Genomic DNA, 24,995 nt, shown 5'->3' with positions numbered 1-24,995 from the left:
CTGCTCTTAGGAGGTGCCTTTGTCTTTTGACTGTCCTTGTCCGTGTCCTTGGGAGGGTCCCTTTCCTCAGTTGTGGGCCTGCCCTTGGGAGTCTCCCTGCTCTTAGGAGGTGCCTTTGTCTTTTGACTGTCCTTGTCCGTGTCCTTGGGAGTGGCCCTTTCCTCTGTTGTGGGCCTGCCCTTGGGAGTCTCTCTGCTCTTAGGAGGTGCCTTTGTCTTTTGACTGTCCTTGTCCTTGGGAGGGTCCCTTTCCTCTGTTGTGGGCCTGCCCTTGGGAGTCTCCCTGCTCTTAGGAGGTGCCTTTGTCTTTTGACTGTCCTTGTCCGTGTCCTTGGGAGTGGCCCTTTCCTCTGTTGTGGGCCTGCCCTTGGGACTTTCCCTGCTCTTTTGAGGTGCCTTTGTCTTTTGAGTGGCCTTGTCCAAGGGACTGTCCATGGACTTGTGAGTATCCCTTGCCTTGGGAGTACCTTTTGTGTTGAATGCCTGTGTAGCTCCTGAAGGCATGTCCCCCAACAACACTTGTGGATCCTGTGTGTGTACTCCAGTGTATCTGACGTTGTCTTCGTGAACAGATTTTGCTGACCTAGGGGATGGGGTCTGTGCCCTGCGTGCCCTGACGTGCTGTCTGACGCTGCTTCTTGTGCAATAACCTGTATTTGAGTCCTGCTCAGAATAATCACTACCCCCTGAGACATCCAGTGGTGTAGATGGGGAAACAGAGGTAGCACCCTGTCCATGCGACTGTACTATTGCAGACGACACACTGCTTGCCAATGACTGCACTGTCCTGTGTAGACCAGCAAGATCGCCATGCATCCCTTCCATGAATGCCACCACCTGCCCCAACTTCCTATCATGGTCTTGGAAAGCATTTGTCATATTGGTCTGCCCCACACACAGCTGTCGCAGCAGATCAACGGCCTCAGCACACAGTGCATTTTGGCTCACCGTGGCAGGGGCAGCGGTGCCTGCACCGAACGCCACTCTGCTCCCCCTACTCCTGCGGGCACGAACAGTACATGGTGCAGTTGGCGGAAGTGTGGGCCCTGTGTGCTGTGTTCCGACAGAAGGTGATGATTGCCCACTCCCAGTCTGTGACAACAGTGCAGGCTCACCAAGATTTTCCGAAGATGAGGACGATGGTGTCTCCACATGCGAGTCCTCAGGGACGGTCCTATCCCCCTCTCCGGCGCTGCCCTCCTCTGTGTCAGTCTGCGTGTGTGCGAAGTCTGACCCGGACTAATTTCCTCGACTAATCTCCTCCGTCTGTGGCTGAGTGTCCTCTGTCATAGCTGAAATGCATATAAAAGAGGTGTAAGTCATGGGCACACTCACGTACAGAAGGACAAGGATTCCCAAATTCCATAGCTGACAAAGTTCTTGTAGCACCCATCCTGCACACGGCCCACCTCTACCAGTCATCCTCACATTACATAAGCGTTGGTGGCCGTGACACATGTACAGCATGCGGACAGGGCAGGAGCACGTACATCTGCACACATTTCCTGCCATGGGGCCACGGACCACTAGGGGATGTGCTTCAACACTCAACTACTAAGGAAGTGGCGTGTCAACATGGCGGACCTGGATGTCAAATGACACCCACCCAATGGGACCAACATGGCATCACAGAGATACATACGCACCACGGAACTCAATACTGTGTCTGTGCACCAATACATGCATTGCACTCACAAGTTTCCTACACAGACAGTATGCTCACCGCTAGTTTGCTGTTGATCGACACTCAGACGTTCGGACAGTTCAGGATGCGTCACTGCAATGATACGGTGCATGAGAGGGGTCATGGAGCGTCGGGCCAGACGTGGCGTCCTTGGAATCATCCCCAGTGTCACTTCCGCTACATTCTTGCTCAGCCTGGAAATGTCGTCCCAGCGTTTGTGGCAGTGTGTATGTCGTCTGTTGCACACCCCCAATGCCCGTACTTCACGTGCAATGCTCCTCCACACGTCCTTGCGAAGGTGCAGCTTGACCTACCATGATGGGAGACAAAAGGGTGTAAGTCAGTGGACAGTTGGCCTGTCACACAGATAGGGGCAACACGTATCTGTCAGCAGCCATGCACAATCCGGAACATATGTCGAGCCCACACTACACAGCTAAGATTGCAGTAGGCAGGATTATTTGGCCCCCTCATGCACACCAACATGTCCCACACTGCACTTACCACCTGTCCGGGTGCGCAGTAGAGGCGTCCATAGTTGCGGAGCACACCGTCCACGAGGACATCAAGCTCCGCGGCGGTGAAGGGACGAGACCGGATCTCTTTGCCTCTCGACATGGCAAAATCACGGAGTATGGCACTAGAGCAGCAGTCGGTGGTCAGCTCAGCAGCAGCAGCAGGTCGAGGTGATTGTCACAGGCAGCAGTCGGTGGTCAGCTCAGCAGAAGCAGCAGGTCGAGGTGATGGTCACAGGCAGCAGTCGGTGGTCAGCTCAGCAGCAGCAGCAGGTCGAGGTGATGGTCACAGGCAGCAGTCGGTGGTCAGCTCAGCAGCAGCAGCAGGTCGAGGGGATGGTCACAGGCAGCAGTCGGTGGTCAGCTCAGCAGCAGGTCGAGGTGAACAGGCAGCACTGGTCCCCAGGGTAGGATGTGTGCTTTTGGACAACACACATATATAGGGCCCTCAGCACGTGTCAGTGGCATACGTCGCCAGCAATTGGTCAGCCCTGGATGCGTGTTCGTGAATGGGCCAATGACTGGCCCTGGTGTTGCGGTGCACTGCTTCCGCTACTTTCGATTGGGCATATGCGGCCAGCGGCCCTCTTCCCATTGGCTGCATGTGCACGGACCGTCACGGGCACACATCGGCAACCGCACGTGCAAGCTTCAGGCACGGATGCTTCAGTTGCAACAATGTTCTATCACTGGCGCCACCATGGCGGTGCACGTACTCAGCGGGGGAGGTGCAGGCCTATACACCCTTTAGATGTACTCAATGGACATGCCAGTTCATGTCCCCTCTTACAGTCACATTGCATCATCCACCGTACACCGGCCGGAGCGGCTGGGCCTAGGGCGGCCGTGCCGGCCATGTCCACAACCGCCGTGCCAGGCCATGTCCACGGTTATGGACATGGCCTGGCACGGCGGTTGTGGACATGGCCTGGCACGGCGGTTGTGTACATGGCCGGCACGGCGGTCCTAGGCCCGGCCTGGCACGGCGGTTGTGGACATGGCCAGCACGGCGGTTGTGGACATGGCCGGCACGGCGGTTGTGGACATGGCCTGGCACGGCAGTTGTGGACATGGCCTGGCACGGCGGTTGTGGACATGGCCGGCACGGCCGTCCTAGGCCCGGCCGCTCCGGCCGGTGTGCGGTGGATGATGCAATGTGACTGTAAGAGGGGACATGAACTGGCATGTCCATTGAGTACATCTAAAGGGTGTATAGGCCTGCACCTCCCCCGCTGAGTACGTGCACCGCCATGGTGGCGCCAGTGATAGAACATTGTTGCAACTGAAGCATCCGTGCCTGAAGCTTGCACGTGCGGTTGCCGATGTGTGCCCGTGACGGTCCGTGCACATGCAGCCAATGGGAATGGGACGCTGGCCGCGTATGGCCATTGGGAAGTAGCGGAAGCTGTGCACCGCCATGGCGGCGCCAATTATGTTATCTTGTCAGACGCTGCACCGTGATGTGTTGTCTGCAGTTGCGTCATGAGTGTTGTGAGCGTGATAGGGAAAGTTCATGTGTCATACACTATTGCATGTGTGTCCATACTATGCCCATCGGTGGGCACACAATGGGCAACAGATGTGCATTTGGACGTGTTGACGTCGGGTGTGACCCTACACACGTTATTACATCTTCACAACTACACAGTACATCACGGCTGTATGGCCAAATTATGAATCTGTTGTCAGTGTGTGGTTCTGGCGAGGTGACTACAATGGTGGTGGTACACATGCATTCAGTGTATGTGTTTTGGACGTTGTGTCACCATGCATGTAATTACCGTATGCACAACATTATTGGTGTTGGCATTGGTGCATGATGACATGGTGTGTGTGTATCATTATCGTTTGTGTGCATGCACTTGCATGTGTGTCTGTGATGTGGCTACTAAACATTAGGGTAAAGACACACGTATTGTCAGTAAGGTTCACATTTGACTACGTTGCGTTGTACGTGTTGACACACTTCCTGTTGCAAGTGGCTGCACTTTGTTAAAGGGCCACTCCGTATTGTACAGACTATCAGAGATGTCACACATATGACCATTCTCCCTAAAAAAATTGTTCTTGCTAATGTTGGCTTACATGTGATGGAGTTGCACACGTATGCGTCGTTTGTAAGTTGACTCAAGTTACATTTCTCTCCCACACAGGAGGGCTCCAAATGTGCATCGGCCATACACTGTGCTGGAGGATATGGTTGACGAGGAGGTGATTAGGAAATTCCGGCTGGATCGACGTCGGTTGATGGAGCTTGTTGCCCAATTGTCTCCTCATCTGCAGCCACGTAGGATGTATCCTGGTTCTATTACACCCACTGCAAAGGTTATGGCGGCACTACATTTCTTTGCTACTGGCACCTTTCAGTACACAGTTGGACATGCCGGGGGTATGTCACAAGCCATGTTCAGCACGGTACTTCGGGCTATGATGCTGTACAAGAATGACTACATCCATTTCCCACGGCCGGAAGAGTTGCCAGCAGTCAAAGCAGACTTCTATGCACTGGGCCACATACCACACGTTGTGGGTTCAATTGATGGCACACATATCGCTATCATTCCACCACGGGCACGTGAGCAGGTTTTTAGGAATCGCAAACACTTCCATTCGCTGAACGTGCAGGTGGTGTGCCTGGCAAACAACATCATCTCCCATGTGTGTGCAAGATTTCCTGGCTCCGCACATGACGCCCACATCATGCGGAGCAGCATTGTCCCCCAACTGATGGCAAATCTGCGACCCGGTCAAGCGTGGCTTGTTGGTGAGTGTGCAGTGGGGACTCTTGTGATCTCTGTGTGGCATGGGGTACCCACCATATCTTGTTGTGATGTTTGTGTCTGTCATCCCCCTACATAGGCGACTCGGCGTACCCAAACCGGCCCTGGCTCCTGAGTCCCCTACGTAATCCAACAACTGCGGGTGAAATGCGCTACAATGATGCACATGGAAGGACACGGAGAGTGATTGAACGTACCTTTAGACTGCTAAAGTCTAGGTTTTGGTGCCTGGATAAGACCGGAGGGGCCCTGCCTTACTCACCAGGAAAAGTATGCAGGATCGTGATTGCCTGCTGCATGCTCCACAACCTGGCCGTGCGCAATGACATTGAACTGCTCTTGGACCCTGAAGACAAAGAAGTTCCTCGGCCTCCCATCCCACCCATGTCGACTGATGAGGATAGTGGTGAGGAGGAAGGTGTGGACCAGAGGCGCCAGCTCATTGATCGCTACTTCCCTTGAATGTGAGTAACTACCTCTTGTGCCAGTTGACAATGCCTTATGTATGTTTGCTGGTGTTGTGTGGATGTGGGGTGCATCAGCTGTGTGTTCTTGTTTGTGATGGTTGCAAATGTGTGTCTTCATTTCTTTGGAGATACAAGTCTCCATGATGTGTGTCCTCTCATCCCATGCTTTTGTGATGAGTGTAGTTTGTGTAATGTTGCTGTGCAGTGTGTTGTGATGTGTGTGAATCTGTTTCCTGACGTGTGTTTGCTGTCTCTGATTTTCCCTAGGTCACTCCCGCAGCGCCATGATCATGTACGACTAGGATCCCTGAACCTGTTTACGTCTGTTTCTGAAGGCAATCATGTGAATAAACATGGAGGCAAAACATCATTGAGTGTGTAAGTGACATTTATTTACAGGTTGTGCATTTGTGCTGGTGATTATTTACAAGTAAGTGGGGGGAGGGAGTTGGAGTTGAAGGTAATGGCAGATGAAATGTCCGTGCTGACACCACATTGGGGGGTGTCAGGCTAGTCCAGAAGACCAGTGGCAATGATTGTCTATGTGGGACAGGATACTTTGCAGGGTGAATGTCTGGCACAGGCAGTGACAAAGTCATTGGCGGGCCCTCTTGGAGCGTGTGGATGGCGCTCCAACACTGCTCTCACCCACTTCCAGCCTCGGGCGGCCCCTCCGTCTCTGAGGTGGAACAGAGTCAGCTGGGGGTGCAGGTTGTTCATGGGCCACATCCGTCGCCAGGGGCACAGGTGGTGGTGGCTGCGGTGGAGGCGGAGGTGACGGTGGCGGTGGAGGTGGAGGTGATGGTGGCGGTGGCGCTACGACAATTGGTGGAGGGGGGGGGTTGTTCCGGCCAATCCATTCCCTCCACATTGTTGTCTGCTGGCCCATGATGTGCACTATCTGGCCAAGGTACCCCGAAATTTCCCGCAACATGTTCGTGTTGTCCACCGGGTCCTGGTGTGCACGATCTGCATGTTCCTGGGAACGGTCGTATGAAGCCTGGCACCTGGCTAGGGCTTCAAGGGACTGTGCCACAGGATGGGGTAGGTGTCCTTCCTCAGTGCGGCGGAGTGTGGGTCGCCTGATTGCCTGACGTGCCGTCGCCTCTCTCCTTTGTGGCCCACTCACCCTGCTTGGGTGTGAGGCCGATGGACCTGCGTCGTGCGCTGGGTTAGGCAGGGTGGCACAGGCAGGAGTCGTGGTACTGGTGGTGGTGGTGGTGGCGGGGGTGGGGACTCTGCAGATCACTGAGGCAGGTGTCGCTGGAGTCACACATGCGACGGTTGTCGGGCCCGGGAGTCCCTGTGAGCCAGATGGCCCTGGCTGTCTGCTTGGGCCCGCTCCATCCTCCGCACCGGAGCTGCCTGTGTCATCGTCCCCAGAGAGTCCGGTATGTGTGGGAGGCGAGGCTTGCGGCCGGGTGCTGGTTTCCCCAGTCAGTTCACGATCACCTGAGGGACAAGATAGAGCTGGTCAGTAATGTGGACATTACATGTTCATATAGATTTGTACACATTTCTGTGTCCTGTCGCACATACCCCACACACCCCACCCTTCACCACCACCCTCCCCGTGAACATGGGGGCCTGTTGGGAGTTGTAGTTTGGACCTCTCACACACCCCACCCTCCACCACCACCACCCTCCCCGTGAACATGGGGGCCTGTTGGGAGTTGTAGTTTGGACCTCTCACATACCCCACCCTCCACCACCACCACCCTCCCCGTGAACATGGGGGCCTGTTGGGTGTTGTAGTTGTGAGCTCTCACACACCCCACCCTCCACCACCACCACCCTCCCCGTGAACATGGGGGCCTGTTGGGTGTTGTAGTTGTGAGCTCTCACACACCCCACCCTCCACCACCACCACCCTCCCCGTGAACATGGGGGCCTGTTGGGAGTTGTAGTTTGGACCTCTCACACACCCCACCCTCCACCACCACCACCCTCCCCGTGAACATGGGGGCCTGTTGGGTGTTGTAGTTGTGAGCTCTCACACACCCCACCCTCCACCACCATCACCCTCCCCGTGAACATGGGGGCCTGTTGGGTGTTGTAGTTGTGAGCTCTCACACACCCCACCCTCCACCACCACCACCCTCCCCGTGAACATGGGGGCCTGTTGGGAGTTGTAGTTTGGACCTCTCACACACCCCACCCTCCACCACCACCACCCTCCCCGTGAACATGGGGGCTTGTTGGTAGCCATGTACATGTTGGTGAGTAGGTGTCCGACGTGCATGGGTTGGGGCGTAGGAGATATGTCTTCTCAGTTGTGTGAGCCTGACCATGTCGTACTGATCGTGGTGCTTGGTTTGTACTTACCAGCCTCTTCTCCTTCATCAAGTCCGTCTAGGCTCTCTGGGTGAAGTATCACCAGCACCTTCTCCTCCCAATCGGTGTAGGGTATGGGCTCCGGGGGTGTTCCGCCGCCAGTATGATTGGCTCTTGCATAGTTTTTGGCGCGGATGCCTTTCACCCGGGTCTTCAGGTCATGCCACCGCCTCTGAATTTCATGCTTCGTCCTCGGCACGGTCCCTGACGCATTCACCCGACTGACGATCCTGTCCCACATGTGGTTCTTTTGCGCCACGGACGTCTGCTGGACTTGGGCACCGAAGATGTGGGGCTCAACACGGATGATTTCATCTACCATTACCTTCAACTCGGTCTCCGGGAATTTAGGGTTTTGTTTGGGTGCCATGGTGTGTGGTGCTCAGTGTGTGGGTTGAGTGAGTTGGGGGGTGCAGGTGTGTGGTGTGTGATGTGTAGGAATGGTGTGGTGGGTGTTTGTGTGGTGGGTGTGGTAGGGTGGTGGTTGTGTGTCTTCTATTTGAGTAAGCTGTATATCGATTAGGGCCTCTTGCTAGCAGCAATGCTGTGATGCAAAGGATTGTGGTAGTGTGTGGGTGTCATTTTATAGTCGTGTCTCAATGGTTGTTGCCAGTCAGGTGGTAGGTGGGCGTGTTGACTAGTGTGCATTATTGGGTACTTGGGGCGTGTCATGGTGGCTTGTGCTTTGTGTTGGTGTATCGGGGGGGCGTTGTCAATGTTCGTATGTTTGCTTTGTACTTGCGGTACACTTTCTGACATTTGTTTGACGTTAGGGATGTTGTGCGTGTTGGCCTTCCGCAGTGATGCACTGTTTATCGTTGCATTCTTTCCGCCGCGGACGTGGATGGCAGTGCGTACCGTGGTACAGGCGGATTTATCCTAATTGCGGACACGGAGTATTCACAGGTATGGCGGTAAATGTGTCTTTTTCCGCAGTCATTCCCGTCCGCGGCGGTGGCTGTTCATTAGGCTCCGTCCGCCGCGGACGGAGTTAGATGTGTTCCGTCCACCGCGGACGGTGTTTGTTATGATCCGTCCGCCGCGGTCGGAGTTTCGTGACATGAATATCCTAATCGCAACCGCGGATTCTCCGCGGCGCAGCCGGGAGTAAAATTTCCCCGACCATGGCGGACAGTACCCATTTCCGTCCGCCATCCTAATCGACCCCTAAGTGTGGTGTGTGTAGGGTAGTGGTTTGTCAGTGAGTAGTGGGGTTTGGAATGTGATAGGTGATAATTAAAAAATACCTGACTCGTGGGGTAGAATTTTTTTTTAATATGCCCCCGGGCTGGTATTGTTAAAAGGGTGTGGTGTGAGGTTACCAATGTATAGTGATGTACATTAACCTCGCTTGTGCGTCAACATGTTTCTGAGTCTAAAACTCCTTCTTCAGGACGGGGTTGCATAAATCCCCACCTTACTCACATATGTTAAAAAAGTGTATTATACAGAAAAGTGAACTTAAGGGTATATTTGTACCTAATTCACAATATTTTTCGTAGTCTTTCGCCCAATAGGCGTTGCTGTAAGAAAAGACCTAGAAGGGAATAATGCATTGTAATCATTATTTACAAAGATATTCACGTTTCTCTTGGTAATGTGACCATAGTAAAGTGATGGGAAGCCGATATCTAGACAGAATTGTCATACTATTAGTGATCGTGCCCCCTGTAAAAAAAGGACAAGGACAGGACAAACAACACACAAAAAACATAAAGCACACGCTTAATAGGGGGCGGAAGTGTCCAGCAATATGCCCAAACATGGGCGTGCCGGTAATTGTTGTTCCCCGTGAGGTGTAGGGAGCTGTGTTTTGTCCTGCGCGCAAGCGCGGTTTCTGATTGTATTGTTAGTACACCAGCGCATGCGCAAAGCTAGTACTATACGAATGATACAATGTAATCGGTTTACAATATTGCACAAGATCCCTAAGTATTTTGCCTTCACACAATTTTTCCGACACCAGACCTTTCTAGGTTGCGAACATCATTGTAAGAGGCGCCCGAAACAACTCCACTCTCGAGTTGTTACAACCACGCGTGCGCATTCGTATAGTACTAGCTTTGCGCATGCGCTGGTGTACTAACAATACAATCAGAAACCGTGCATGCGCGCAGGACAAAACACAGCTCCCCACACCTCACGGGGAACAACAATTACCGGCACGCCCATGTTTGGGCATATTGCTGGACACTTCCACCCCCTATTAACCAATTTACTGGCAATTAAGAGCATAGTTTCAGTATATAAGGACACGGCCCGCTCAGAACCTCAGTTCCAGTGGAGCCGCATCAAGGGGAGGGAGACTGACCCAACAAACAGCAATCATGAGTAAAAGCCTGTAACGAAGAGGGTAACTGCAGAGCCATGTAAGTAGAAACCCTGAGCCAGAGTCCTTTTTGTCCACAGGTTGCATAGTGGCCCGATTCAACCCCCAAAACGCAAGGAGGCTCATGAGGCTTATCAAGCTCTATTATTAAGTAAGAAACACACTACACAAAATTTTAATCTTTATTAATTTTCACAGAACACCAAAACCCATGGAACCAAGTTACTATAGAAGCGTGTGCTTTATGTTTTTTGTGTGTTGTTTATCCTGTCCTTGTCCTTTTTTTACAGGGGGCACGATCACTAATAGTATGACAATTCTGTCTAGATATCAGCTTCCCATCACTTTACTATGGTCACATTACCAGGAGAAACGTGAATATCTTTGTAAATAATGATTACAATGCATTATTCCCTTCTAGGTCTTTTGTTACAGCAACGCCTATTGGGCGAAAGACTACAAAAAATATTGTGAATTAGGTACAAATATACCCTTAAGTTCACTTTTCTGTATAATACACTTTTTTAACATATGTGAGTAAGGTGGGGATTTGTGCAACCCCTTCCTGAAGTAGGGGTTTTAGACTCCGAAACATGTTGACGCATAAGCGAGGTTAATGTACATCACTATACATTGGTAACCTCACACCACACCCTTTTAACAATACCAGCCCGGGGACATATCAAAAAAATGTTCTACCCCACGAGCCAGGTATTTTTTAATCATCACCTATCACATTTCAAACCCCACTGCTCACTGACAAACCACTACCCTACACACACCACACATAGTCTGTGTATAAATGCTCCCGCGTAGTCGTAGGTAGTAGCACGCCGCATCCCGCAGAGGGGTGCAAAGACCCCAATGATGTAGCATGACGCCAAGGGTCCTTTTGGTGTGTGAGGGGTATTTTAAAAACACTAAGTGCTCCCCACCATTGTAGGGACCACGGTCACTTTTCAGTGGATTCTACTTTGTTTATGACATCTACAAAAATAGGCACCAAAAGGAGAGGAACCATTCCTATGAGGGAGCTTAATGAGAGCGGAGCTAAGGATTGCATTGTGCGAGGTCTTGATGAGATGTGTCAATGTGAAAGGTCAAATGAAGAAGAAGGAACAATAACTGGGATAGGGGGAGGAGGGAAAAGGGAGGGTTGGGAGATCCAATCTGTCTCTCAAATGTGCGAGTTTGTGCATAACATCAGAGGAGAATGTAATAAAGAGCAGGGGGGAATATGGTAAAAAGCCCCATAGGAGGGCAAGAAGGTGTGGAGGTTTCATGTCGTAAACAAAGCCATCAAACAGATGGAGAGCCTGCAAACTGGGAGGTGGTTGGAAATATAAGTGTTTCATGTACTCGACGAGGGGTGTCCAGAGATGTAGGAATTTCTTACCTGTGAAGGGAAGCTTATGTGTCATCTTCTCCATGGTGATGGTATGCCAGAGTTGCGAGGACCAGGATGCCCTTGAGGGGGCCAGGGGTGAACACCAGGCCCAGGCTATAAGCTGTTTGTCGACGCCAGTCATGAGTTGCACCAGATACCAGTCCACGTGAGTCTTGGCGGTAGGTGATGTTGAGCGGATGCCTTGAATATTAACATGATAGTCTTCTGGTATGAGATATCCTAAAGTGCCCTTAATTTGACTCAGGATCTCCTTCCAGAAGATTTTTAACAAAGGGCATGTCCACTAATTGTGATTGAAGTCGCCCATTGGTGCAGCACTGCGTCAGCATGAGGCAGAGATTTTTGGAAATATGGTGTGGAGATGGGCCAAAGTGTAGTGCCATTGAAGCATGACTTTGTAGGCTGCTTCTTGTTGGGGAATGCTTCTGTGAGTGTGTAGAATTTCCCACCAGAGAAGTTCCCACTGTTTCTGGGTGATGTTGTATCAGGGGATCATTGGTAGTGATGATAAGGCAGGAAGCGTGATTGTTGCAAGACTGAATAAGTCTTAGAGATTAAACCTCGGGTACCTTCAAAGTTGCGGACATGCTGTTCAAAGAGAGTAAGTGGGTGAGTGGTGGCTTCTGCGTTAGAAGGGTAAATGTTGGAGCTAGAAATATTGGTGACAGGCAAACTCCTCTTATACAGATCAAAAGACTTAAATATCTGGCCCTGAAAGAGGTCTTGTAAGAGCCCAAACTCACCTTTAACCCAAGCTGTGAAGGAGTCCTGGGAAAAGACATGGGAGAAGTCAGGATTGCAAGCAATTGGAGTATTTGGAGATGGGAATGTGGTCAGGCCCCTTTTGATCACTAGCCTATCCCAAATCTCTAATGCTCTGCATGTCGGGGTCGCAATGTAAGCGCAGCATGGGTGGGAGTGTCTGGGTAGCCAAGCGAGGTTCCAGAGCAGCCGGAAAGTGACCGCCCTGTCCATGTGTACACAATGTTTCTTGCTCTCGTGCACTAACCATTCAGAATGATAGCATAGGTGCGCTGCCCAGTAATAATCCTGGAGATTGGGACAATCCAGCCCTACAGGAGCATGAGAACTGCAGCAGAAATGAGGGGGTGCTTCCCTTTCCATATGAAAGTGCTAAGGTCTGCCTGAAACAGGTTATGTCCTTGGAAGGAATAGAACGGGCAATGATTGAAAGATACAAAAGCCGGGGGTGGATGTTCATTTCACTATGTTGATACGGCCTAACTGGGAGATGTGAGCTAACTTCCATCTCCGAAGATCTTCCTGAATCGGTTTACGTTGGCGCAACAAGTTTGCGCTCGTCGATGGAGTCAGGTAATTTGTGATTGTGAGGCCTAGATCAGGTTGAACTTATAACCATACACCTGCTTGTAAGCTTTGAGAATCTGAACTACTGCAGGGAGGGAGGTGCCTGGTTCCGTTAGTGCATGTAGCAAAACCTTAAGTTCTTGGCCTCCTAAAGGAATCCCCCTAACGTATGCCAAAAATCATATGTGAATGGCAAGAGGTTTGACTGCGAGGGCAAATAGAAGGAGAGCTAGAGGGCAACCCTACCGGGTGCCCCAGGATACGGGGAAGGAGCTAGTAGTCTGGCCAATGATGTGGATAGATGTGGTAGGGGCCGAGTACGAGGCCATAATTTTACTGATCATAACCAGGTCTAACCCTATTTTTCTGGAGGACCTATTCCATAAAGGCCCAGCTAACCCGATCAAAAGCCTTTTTGGCATGTAAGGAAAGGAGAAGGGCGGGTATGGAGTGTCTCTGGGCGTTTTCTACTAGGTGTGCCAGTCATCAAATGTTGTTGGATCCCTGTTGATATCGTATTAAACCCACCTGATCTGGGTTGATCAGTCTAGAAGGAAGCATTCTAAGAATGTGGTCATCATCTTAGTGTAACACTTTGCATCTATAATTGCCTGGTTTAAAAACGAGTGTGATTTCAGAGTTAGACATGGATGCTGTGAGGCCTGTGACATGGGTGAAGGAATTGCAAAGTACTAACAAGTGGGGTTGCGGCTGGGGAAGGAAAATCATGTAAAAACTCGAAGGGAGGCTGTCTGGACCGGGAGATTTAACCCTTGAAAACTGGGAGCTGTGCACTGCGAAGCTCAGTAGTCGAGTAAGGCTCCACTAGATTGCAACATAGGCAAGGGTCTAGTAACTGACATTTTTTTTTTAAACAGAGTTTTATAGAGCGCAAACTTGACCTGAATCGGGTATCAGAGCGCTTTACATAGCACCAGTTGCATTACATGAGACACATTCATTTTTTGTTAGGCACGGGGAGATGAAGTGATTTGCCCAGAATCACAGGATGTTCATCGTTGCCGAGACTTGAACCCGGTTCCCCAGATTCAAAGACGACCGCCCTAGCTGTTAGGCCTACTCCTCTCCCCCATGGACAGCCCTGGAGGTATGTGGCAATCTCTGTGGGGTATTCTCCCCCGAAGTGTACAGGTTTTGATAATAAGCTTGGAAGGACCTCTGTCCGCCTCTCTAACAGCCCAATCTGATTCACCTATTCGTAGTTTGGCAATGTGTGACCTAGCATGTTGGTGGCACAACTTACCTGCAAGGAGAGGACCAACCTGATCCCCTCCCTCGTAGAACTTTTGCTTGAGAGCGAGCAAGGAGTTCTCAGCCTTATTTACTCGATATGCCCAAAGTTGGCCCTGCAGAATAGCCAATTGATGGTTGGCCCATAGCATTGGATGTTACTTATCAGTGCGCTCTAGTGTGAGGATTTCATCAGTTAGTTTTGCTTCAAAGAGACCCGTCTCCCGAATCCTAGCTATTGAGATGGACGTCAATACTCTGTGTAGGTGGCTTTAAAGCCATCACATAGAACATGGGGTGTATCTGCAAGGAATTGATTGCAAAGTATTCTGTAATGGCATCTTGTACAACGCAGTGGTGTATGTAAGTTTCCAGCATGGCGCATCCATGTGAGCTCAACTGCGCTGAGGGTATTCAATGAGAAAGAGGAGAAGAATAAGTGATCAATGCAGGAGTAAGATAGGTGCACGTGTGAATAAAAGAAGTAATCTTTTGTGTCTGGATGTAAATTACAACAGGCCCACGTCTCAGAATTCTTTCTTAAGCACCCCAGACATTGCCTCCGTGCCCTGGATGTGTGATTTATTTCTATCAAGTGATGGGTAATAGTCAGCAAATGTCACTAATCATCGAGACACATGGTCTACATTTTTCTTGGACCAATATGCTTCAGGAATATCCTTGTAAATATTGGAGCAAGGTAAGTCTCCCAATCTTGTTGAATGATATCAAATACAGTTGCCCACCAGGTCTTCTAGTCAAGTCAAAATACTTTATTCGGTTTTACATGTGATAACCATAAAAGCCACATTACAAATCGCACATAAAAAATTTAAAAAGGTGAATAACACAATCATTTCCTCGATTTAGGGACAGTTCATTTCATTAACAGAGGCATATAAAATATGTCAATAAAATACAGGTTTAATAACAAGTTAGAAAGCTATCAATCTTCTCTTACATTTCTTGATTTTAGTGCTGAAGGTCTTCTAGTCACTTGACCAAGTCATCAAACCAGTCCTTCTGGCAGATCCTCATCTTGGCCTTCTTAAAGGCCAGCTTGCCCTAGCTCGACAATATGAAGGTTCTTGGTTGTGTAGATTATGATCTGGTTATCCAGTGGGACCAAGCCCTTGGGTGTTACTGACAGTTTGTAGTGCACATTATGGAGTGCTCTTCTGTACAATGTGAAATTCCCTGGAGAATGTTAAACCATTCATTACATTATGTGAAAGTCTTTGCAGTGGAAATGCATTCAGTGTGAAAAAATAGCAGCAATCATACCTTCAAGAATGATCACCCTTGCTTTAGAATCATCGACTATCAATCACACACATTGCTCATTTTCAGTGGCTTGTGCGGCATGAGTGACTTCTCTTGGGTGAAGGGACTAGTAGTCATTTGGGCAAATGCATCAGGTTAACATAGAACCTGGAATTAATATTCTTGCAGCAGCAACATCCATGTTTGTTGGAGCTCGTGGCTTGGACAAAAAACTTTGAAACATAGAAAGATTGGTTTGCAATCTGTGCACACCTTTAACTGTTTGCGATATAAATCAAAATAGAAATTGTGGCATTCCCTGAGGATTGCTAGGGCACTTTTAGCAATGTATGAGTAACACTACTCTACAGCTCATACTTGGTACTGGAGTCCAGTCCTCCTGGGTTGGAATATGCAGGAGCACAGCTCCTAGACCAGGGGTCTAGCAAACCACAACCAACTCTGTGGCTTATTAGGGTAATAAAATGTCATGGACGTTTAAGACATTTTTGGTATAATATGTCATGCTTTTTTACCACTCCCATAAGGCCTCTGCCTTTTGGAAATCTGTTATGAACTTTGTCAGGTCAGTATGATTCCTGATAAGCTTCAACATCTGACAATCCCCAGGAATTAGCATACTTCAGGCACAGATTATGGTGCTGCGTACATTTTGATGTCATGAACTTTCTCTGCATTTGGAGCTACACCTTAGCTGGCTAAAAAGTGATACCTAGAAGACTCTAAGGGGGACTTTAAAAACTCAAATTTGTTGACGTAAAGTGTTGGGCCACTGTCATAATTTTGCTTCAGAGCAGAACTGGGTACTGCAGTGAATGTGATATTGTGTCAAAGATGTGGTATGGATCAACATGTCACTGTAACATTAATTATTCCCGTCAACCTAGACAGCACTTCATAGATGCAGTTTTGAAAAATCTTAGCCACACCACAGATGCCAATAATTGTTTTATCTTCGGGGGCCTAAATGATTAGAAAGGTTTGCAATGTACCTGCATGATGTTTCAAGGTGTAGCTAGTGGTAACCAACATTTAGGTCTATTTTTGAGAACCAGCAGGGATTCATTTGCTTTTTCTCATTAGATCGTTTGCTGTGGGTGCATTGGGCTCCTAACAATTTAATGTCTTGGCGAGCATCCTGGTGTCCTCCATGGACCTCACCTGGTTTTCTGAGTTAATGATCAACCACAATGGGAGAGATTGATAGTTTAGGGCTATCCACAAGTTCTGCCTTCACTTCACTTTACATATGTATGTATATATATATATATATATTCACTGAAAAAACCATAGGTTATACACCATATATAGTTAGGAATTAGCATTTAAAAAACCTTATTTTACTCACACAAAACCATTGAAATTCCATATATAGTTAGTTGCACTAACTATATATCGCGCACCCGCAATCCACTGCTGATGATGTCACATATTACATCATTCATGACATGGTCAGTGACATCACTGATGACATCTCAAATGACATCACTGATGAGATCACTGATGACATCATCCAGTGACTGTGTGTTTTTGTAAAGTTTAAATATGTTTTACATATTGAAGAATGAGTAGATGTATAAGTGTCTGGACGAAGGATTTAGTAGGTGCATGACTGAATGTATGAGTGAGTGATTAAATGTGTCTCACTGAGTGCATGGGTTAGTGACTAAACTGTCTTAATTTGTGCATCATTATGTCTGTTGTTCTGTAAACTGCTGCATGTGTTGATCAGTAGCTATATGATTAACTATATGGGTTATTGATTGATTGTCCAAGTATTTGTATGGGAGACTGAGTGTGTGTGTGGCTGGCTGGGAGGTGTGTGACTCTGTGCAGATCAATGTGTACTTGTATCAATGATTGTATAAGAAAGTAAGTATGTGTTAGTATATGTTTGAAAATGTAAGGTGCTCTATGTTTAACTGTATAGACAAGAAAATGGAAGTGTGATTGATTCTTTACAGGACTGACTAGGTGTGTGAGTAACTCCATGGATGAGTGGCAGACTGTGAGTGTCTGTATAGGTGTATGAGTGCATATGATAGTGTTGTAAAGATGAGTGATTGTATGTATGAATGATTGTATGGGTGAATGAGTGAAGGTGTGTGTAGACGTAGCAATCAGTGAGTGCGTATGTAGTAACTAGTATTGGTGTGTCAATGGTTTCAAAAATTATACTCTTTTTAACACTGGGTGAAACAGAGGTTATATTAAAATGTGAGGAGATGCATTGTATTGTCACATGAATGATATCATCAGTGATGTGGTCATTGATGTCAAATGAGATGTCATCAGTGATGTCATTTGAGATGTCATCAGTGATGTCATCAGTGATGTCACTGACCATGTCATGAATGATGTAATATGTGACATCATCAGCAGTGGATTGCGGGTGCGCGATATATAGTTAGTGCAACTAACTATATATGGAATTTCAATGGTTTTGTGTGAGTAAAATAAGGTTTTTTAAATGCTAATTCCTAACTATATATGGTGTATAACCTATGGTTTTTTCAGTGAATTTTCAAGGTTTTGTAAATGCTAATTCCTAACTATATATGGTCTATAACCTATGGTTTTTTCAGTGAATTTCATTGGTTTTTTAAAAGCTAATATCTATACCTGTAAAATGTATTCTTCTTTAAATCCAAAAATATATTTTATATGTTTATTAATAACTTTTTTTTTTTATATATTTTTTTCTTCGTTCCCGCTTCGCGAATCGGGAAGCTTCCCGTTAGCTGACCTTGATGCCGCGAAATAGACCGCGAGCATATAAACGTTTCTTTACCGCAACTGCCGCGTTAGAAAACAACATCATCACGCCTCCCGTCCGCATGACGTTTCGCGTTGTCGTGTGATACGTCATATGACGTGCTACGTTAGCGAACTGGTACGCTTACCGAGTCGCAAAGCACAGGTTTCTGGAAGCAAACCGGGAGGCCCTGCAAAGCGCGTAACGTAAACACAGCAGGTCATGTGACTTGGTAATAACACTTTTCATTGGTTCATTTCACTTTTGGTTTCCTAATGATGTAAGAAGCTTCCCGTTAGCTCAATTTGATGCCGCGACCCGGTCCGCGAACCGGTAAACGTTCCGTTAGCGCAACTGCCACGTTAGAAATCATTATCGTGACGCGTCGCGGAAGCGTGACGTATCACGTTGTCGTGTAATGCGTCTTATGACGCGCCGCGTTAGCGCACCCGGAAGTGCTCCTGGGCGCGGACCGAGGCGCGAAACGCAGCTCCCCGGAAGCGATCCGCGGCGCGTTGCGTAAGCGCGACGTATCGCGTTACCGCGTAATGCGTCTTATGACGTACCGCGTTAGCGCACCCGGAAGTGCTCCGGGGCGCGGACCAAGGCGCGAAGCGCAGCGACCCGGAAGCTATCCGGGGCGCGTTCCGCAGCGCGTAACATAAGCGTGAGAGGTCATGTGACTTGTTAATAACACTTTTCATTGGTTCATTTCACTTTTGGTTTCATAATGTTGTTAGGCTTGGTCATGTGACCTAAAAATAACACTTTTCATTGGTTTAGAACTATTTTTTTTTCTCAAATGATGAAAACCCCTCCTTCTTTTTACCTCATTCTTACTTTCTATTTCCAGAGAGCAAGACCTATTTTTCACAATGGCTTCTGTAATAGCTGCAGCTGGTGCTTCTCAGCAACCACCACCACCACCACCACCAAAAGGACCACCACCAACACTGGACTTTGGTGGAGAGGAAGATAATGAGGACGAAGAGGAGGAGGAGGAGGAAGAGCAAGTAAGGCAGTTCCTGCCAGAAACACCAAGGCAGAGCCATATTAAAGACCACTACATATGGCAATTCTTTAAAATTCCACCTGGACAAAAGAAGGTCAATGCACCCCAGGTGTCTTGTTTGATTTGCAAAAATATACTTTCTCGTGGCAACCCCAACAAGAAATACAGCTTTGGCAATCATACAATGATTCGCCACATGGAGCGATGGCATCCTAATAATCTTTCCCAAGCACAAGTAAGGGATCTTGCTGCCAACCCCCCAGATGTCATCCCCAGCACCAACAGGGGTCAAAGCTCATTCGCCGGACCAGAAGGCCGAGAAATAATCCCCAATATTCAAGCTCCTTTTGCACACTACAAAATAGTTTGTATATATTGTGGAGGAACTATTGCTTATGGAGAGAAGAGTATTACTTTGATTAACCGAGCTGGAGAAAATCATAAATGCTACAAGATGAGAAAACAATGAATCCTTTTTATTTTTTTTTTGCTCCTGTTGAGACATGTTCTAACCCTGCTTTTTTGTTATTTCCCCCTTACAAAACACAAAAAAAACACAAAATAGTTTTCAAAAATCCAAAAAAAAATCAAAAAATTGTTCAGAAAATTCATTAAAAAAAAGAAAAAAAAGAAAAAGAATAAAAAAACAGTTCTTTTCAGAACTACCTTCCATTTATAACAAAATTGCCAAAATGTTTATACCCTGTCTTTCTTTTCTCCTCATAGTACGCTCCTCCGACCGCTTCCCGGTACGCGTACCGGGCGCTACCCACGCAAAAAAAACAAAAATTTGTTTTTGTTTTTTTGCCCCGCGGGGCCCTTTTAAAGCCTCCACATTGACGCCGCCTCACGTGCCAACGTATTTTCTCCGCATTTTACACCCTATGCCGCATAACAGGTCATGTGACTTGTTTATAAAACTTTTCATTGGTTCATTTTACTTTTGGTTTCCTAATGATGGAAGGCATGATCATGTGACCTAAAAACAACACTTTTCATTGGATGAAAACTTTTTTTTTCCCCCAAACGATGAAAGCCCCACCTTGTTTCTGAATGTTTCAGACTGAAGCTGGCGTCACCATGAGAGCACCACCATCTCGTAGCTCCGTCGTGGTCATTCCGCGAGCAATCATGGCAGCCGCTCCCCACCAGAAGCCTGCAGGAGTCGGGGCCCCCAAAACTTTTGATGAATTCTCAAGGCGGAGGGGACGCTTTCGAGAATGGGGTCCAAGACCTAGCAGACAAGCGTCCGATTTCCAAGGTGTCCCAGGGCCATTTCAGTGGACCAGGCCCAAAAAGGAAACAGCCTGCCGCCATTTTGAGAGTCCTCTGACAGCCGCCTATCGCTGCACCGCAAGAGTGGGCGCAACTCAGCTGAATGGCGGATTTTGACACAGTGGACCAAAAGCGGACGGAATGGCAACTGAAACGGTAAAGGGGCGCCCCACTACAACAGACGAGACTCCACCTGGAGAGGCCCGTTCACGCCGCCTCCCCCGGGGCGCTCCACGCCCTTATTCGGAGCAGCATTGTAGGATACCAAAACCAGTGCGGCAACTTACTGGACATCACCTTGGTGCCATCGTTCTGCTGCCTTGGAACTATTCGCACAACAGTTTGCTACTGATGACCCACCCCCCGCGACGCCCCACGCCGTTATTTGCTGGGTGGCAACTTACTAGACACCACTTTTGTGTCATCTAGATTTCGGCGCGTTCTGCTGCCTTGGAACTATTCGCACAACAGTTTGCTACTGATCACCCACCCCCCGCGACGCCCCACGCCGGAAATCTGGACGTTGTGCTGCGTTGGGACTATTCGCACAGCCGACCGCTACTTCGTTGTTTTTCTCTAAAAATGTTTATATGTTATTACTATTTTTGTTTTCTTGTATATATTTATAAATTATTAAAGTTTTATAATCTTACTACTTTGTCGGAGTGCTATATATTTTTAATGTGACACATAATTGTAAAAACTTTGATGTACAAAGAGTCATCCCTGGAATCTTCCGCTTCACGCTCGGTCCCCTCCCCAATCACAATACAGAATGGTTTTCAGATAATAGCAACGCTTCTGCTGTGACGGATCTCATCGAGTGTGGGCCTTGATCTACTATAACTCCTTTGAAGACGGGTGATTCTTTACAGCTGTGGCCATAAACTACATCTGCAGGGCTAGCTGATAGCCTAGGACCGGCCTGGACAATCGGACACAGAGGAAAAGGAGTGTCAGAGGGTGCGGTAGTGAATAGGGCGAAAGGGAGGTGTCGGGCGGGCACAGGGTGTGATTCTCAGGGAAGAACAGCGCAGATGGGGGGAGGTTTATTACCCATGCATAAAACAGAGAGCGGGGGTGACCACTGCCTGGGGGAGATGCTTGCGAGGGTGGGGAGCCATGCTAAGGATCGACAGCGTTCACAGAGTGGATCTGGTCAAGGCATCTAAAATGGCTGCCGTGCACGACAAAAGTGTGGCATTTGAAAAAAGACAAGATGGCGCACACAATGTTTTTCAACAATTCCTGATTTCCTTCGAATCGAACGTTAACAGACGTTGGGGCATATTACCAAAGTTAAGCGATATTTATCCCTAACGATGCATTGCAAAGATTTTTTTACCGTCAGAAATTATCGCAGATAAACCTTGCTATTATCAAGGTTTATCGCAAATACGATAAAAAACGAGCGCAATGCATTAATGTCGCTGAAAACTCCGCGATATTCATGCATTACCGAGCTAATGCTCTTAGCCATGTTATCCACCTCCCATTGGATAACATGGCTAAGAACTGCTCAGGGCAGCTGTTACTTTTTGGAGATATTCGCGCTTATCTCGAATATTTCCAAAAGTTGATAATAGGAGATAGCGATGTTAGCGACTGTTTCCAGTCGCTAACATCTTGGCATGCCCACTTTGCATGTCATTAGTGATAAATATCACTCACATGCAAAGTGGGACCCAAGATGGTCGCTATCTCCTACTAGCCGTCGCTAACTGGTGTTAGCAACAGCTAGGTAATACACATATAATTTTATCTCCGCGAAGCGGAGCGCTGTTACAGATATATATCTTGTTTTTGAACGTTAATTTCTCAAAATGCACTGAAGCACATATATTGAGACATAGCAAAGGCACATCGGGCTACCAGTCCCTAATATTTTACCAAGTTTCGTGCAAATCCATTCAGCCGTTCGATTATTATTATTATTATTTTTTTTTGCCCCGCGGGGCCCTTTTAAAACCTCCACATCAAACCTAGGGGGTCAGCGAGGATCTACTATGCCCCCTTATGGTCATCAGCCGTTCGATTATTATTATTATTTTTTTTTTTGCCCCGCGGGGCCCTTTTAAAACCTCCACATCAAACCTAGGGGGTCAGCGAGGATCTACTATGCCCCCTTATGGTCATTTGCCCCTTCGCTTTGGCCTCCTCTTGTCTCTCGATCCTACCGAGAGACAAGATGGCGGCCGCTACGTACTGTTTGGAATGTTTACAGACACCGGAGAGCCAATCAGCTTCGCTTCGCAAAGCTCCGTAACGCGAAAAGTACGCGAAGCGGTGCGCTGTTACAGATATATATCTTTTTTTGAACGTTAATTTCTCAAAATCCACTGGAGCACATATATTGAGACCTAGCAAAGGCACATCGGGCTACCAGTCCCTACAATTTTGCCAAGTTTCGTGCAAATCCATTCAGCCGTTCGATTATTATTATTTTATTTTTTTTTTGCCCCGCGGAGCCCTTTTAAAACCTCCACATCAAACGTAGGGGGTCAGCGAGGATCTACTATTCCCCCTTATGGTCATTTGCCCCTTCGCTTTGGCCTCCTCTTGTCTCTCGATCCTACCGAGAGACAAGATGGCGGCCGCTACGGACTGTTTGGAATGTTGACAGACGCCGGAGAACCAATCAGCTTCGCTTCACAAAGCTCCGTTGCGCGAAAAGTACGCGTCCTAGGCCGCTGCCCGGTCCGCGCTTACAGATATATATCTTTTTTTAAACGTTAATTTCTCAAAATCCACTGTAGCACATATATTGAGACCTACAAAAGGCACATCGGGCTACCAGTCCCTACAATTTTGCCAAGTTTCGTGCAAATCCATTCACCCGTTCGGGCTAAAAGTGAGGCCAACCGCCCTATGGAAAACTCAATGTTAAAAACACGTTTTGGGACCCCCCTTTTTTCTCAGCCCCCCCTTGACGAACCCCCCCCAAATTTTCAAGGGCTGCTCAGAAACAAAATGTTCCATTTTCCTGAAAGTTTCAGCCAATTCCGTCCACAAACGCCAAAGTTATTAGACATAGAATTTTCAAAAAACCCATAGAGAAAAAATCCTAACTATATATACCTACTGGCGACCGCCAGTAGGTAATATATATATATATATATATATATATATATATATATATATATATATATCCATCACACAGAGTTCTCCCCCTTGAAAGAGCCAACACACAAGTGAGTTAGTATATGGAATTCGTTTACTGAAGGCTGCTGCGATGAGAAATGACAACAGTTCACAGCTCCAGAATAAAACAATCGCCTGACGCGTTTCGTGACTACAGCACGATATATATATATATATTTTTTTTTTAAATATTTTCTTTATTGGCATTTTACACAATATATCGACCATTTTCATTCACATCCATATAGTAGGATGTATTACATCATATTCTGTTCTTTCCCCATTTCACATCGTGATACATTAGATCAGTGTATTTTTATATCTCCTATGCCAAACTGTGGTATATAACGAAGGATACCATCAAAACCCCTTAACTATTCGAGTTCTCCCAACACTATGTCACATTTTCAGCGTCACCTTCTTTCTTGTTTCTCCACCTGTCAATTCCCTAACAATATCTCTTATGTCTACCTTGTGTCTAGTGTGTCTTATTGTGTATGTATCCATGATAAGGGGAAGCATTGATGTTCGGTTTTATGTCAACATAGTCATCCATGCCTACAGATTGTCCTGTAGTTTGTCATCCCACCTGACCCTTTTCATGCGTATTGCCTCTGCCGTTGCCCATTCGCTATATCTTTTAGCCACATCTTTATCTGCGGGGATTTGGTCTCATCCAAAATATGGTAATACGACTTTTAGCTAATACAAGCCCCAGTATTACAAATTTCCTACTCAACTTTTTATTTTTGTAGTAGACCCAGCAGCGCCTCTCGTATTCCTTTGGGCACATTCCATCCTGATGCCTCCTTTATGCTATCCAATATTTCCGTCCAGACGGAGATATGAATGGACATGACCTTATCATATCCAAAAGGTCAGCTGCAGCGGTTCTACATCAGGGACACCTATCGATGAGTCGGGAAGATCCTACTTAACGTTTTAAGGGAGAGGTAGGTTTGGTGTATATAATTATACTGGATCAGTTTAAACCCTACGTTTGAATTTATCGCTTTAACCCCTTCATGGACTTTGATCCAATCCTTTTCAGTCAAGGGCTCCCCCAGGGCTTCCTCCCACCAGGCCTGGACTGGTAGGTGTGAAGTTGTTAAATTTTCTCACATTGCCCTATATCGATGTGAAATGAAGCGCCCCCCCACCCCGCGCCATGTATAGCATGACCTGCAGCACCTTTGTTACCGTCGGCTACTCCAGGATAGATGCCCATCCCATAATTATCTAGTAACCTGGTATATCCTTACATATTGCAAAAAATGGCCCATTCCTAATTTGAACATGGACTCTGCGTTTTCTCTAGTATTTAAAAGTTTGTCGTGAAAAAGAACTCCCATCGTCGAACATCCACCCTCCTTCCAGTTACAGACAGTTATTGGGGCACCTATTTTTGCAAAGGGTTGTATCACCCATAATG

At 47.6% G+C, this 24,995-nt stretch overlaps 1 protein-coding gene across 3 annotated transcripts in view; it reads left to right on the top strand.

Annotated features, from left to right (window-relative positions):
- LOC144827637 (C-C chemokine receptor type 4-like) overlaps positions 1–24,995 on the top strand; it is a 206,706-nt gene that overhangs the window by 151,023 nt on the left and 30,688 nt on the right. The window contains exons 1-3 of one of the 3 annotated variants that reach the window (XR_013610279.1): positions 4,738–4,962; positions 5,058–5,442; positions 5,713–5,799. The exons of 1 other annotated variant lie outside the window; for it this stretch is intronic. The gene's annotated coding sequence lies outside the window, so the exon portion shown is untranslated. Of the gene's footprint in view, positions 1–4,737; positions 4,963–5,057; positions 5,443–5,712; positions 5,800–24,995 lie in introns of those variants that run through there. One more of the 3 variants, XM_078685883.1, reaches the window with a different exon arrangement.

The sequence above is a fragment of the Lissotriton helveticus genome, chromosome 4_1, assembly GCF_964261635.1.
Source record: "Lissotriton helveticus chromosome 4_1, aLisHel1.1, whole genome shotgun sequence".
In the NCBI taxonomy this organism is placed as follows: Eukaryota; Metazoa; Chordata; class Amphibia; order Caudata; family Salamandridae; genus Lissotriton; species Lissotriton helveticus.
The sequence above is the reverse complement of the archived record's forward strand: the minus strand, read 5'-3'. Positions and strand labels throughout refer to the sequence as shown.